Here is a 491-nt window from a genome sequence, read left to right on the forward strand (position 1 = left end):
GCGTCGCCACCCCGACGCCATCGCCGCCCCGCCTCTGCCTCACCGTCGCCGCCCCGCGCCGCCGTCGCCTCTCGCTTTGGTCAGGGCCGGCACCGCCCCCCTCTTCCCCCCTGTTTTTTTGCAAATATATATATGTTTTTCCTGATTATATGTATATGTATAGTATATGTATGTGTGTATATGTATGCAAAAGATAGATTAACAGAAAAAATAGTATTTAAAAATAGTATTTTTTTCTGTTCATAGATTTTTTTAGTGATATTGATTATTGTAAATATGCAAATGTTTGTATATTCATACGAACAATGAATTAGGCAAAACCTTTACTTTTTTTCTAAAATTTCTATTTGAACATTATTTAAAAAAACAAGCAATACTACTTCATGTATTTTTAAGAGGGAAGAAGAAGAAAAAGAATGAGAGGAAAAAGGAAATAAGAAGTGGACGAAAGGAGAAGAAGAGGGGAGAGGAAGACGAGGAGAAATAAATAA

The sequence above is a fragment of the Triticum dicoccoides genome, chromosome 7A (genome assembly GCF_002162155.2).
Source record: "Triticum dicoccoides isolate Atlit2015 ecotype Zavitan chromosome 7A, WEW_v2.0, whole genome shotgun sequence".
NCBI classification, from domain to species: domain Eukaryota; kingdom Viridiplantae; phylum Streptophyta; class Magnoliopsida; order Poales; family Poaceae; genus Triticum; species Triticum dicoccoides.